Below are 228 nucleotides of genomic sequence, written 5' to 3'. Positions count from 1 at the left end.
GTTGGGGGGGGGGGGCACAACCGGGGATCACCCCCTGCCCCATGAGCCATCCCACGGGGTGGGGGGGGCGCTCCGGGGCGCTGACACACCATCCATGGGCACCAGCAAAACTCAAACCCTTACTTAAACCTCGGCAGCCCTCATTAGAGGCTGGAGCCATCAGCCGCCCATGCTCCTGCTCAGCGCCAGCAGGCACAGGCTGAGTGGCAGGGAGCCAGCGGGGGCCAA

Source organism: Aptenodytes forsteri, unplaced genomic scaffold (assembly GCF_000699145.1).
Source record: "Aptenodytes forsteri isolate BGI_AS27 unplaced genomic scaffold, ASM69914v1 Scaffold76, whole genome shotgun sequence".
Taxonomy (NCBI): domain Eukaryota; kingdom Metazoa; phylum Chordata; class Aves; order Sphenisciformes; family Spheniscidae; genus Aptenodytes; species Aptenodytes forsteri.
The sequence above is the reverse complement of the archived record's forward strand: the minus strand, read 5'-3'. Positions refer to the sequence as shown.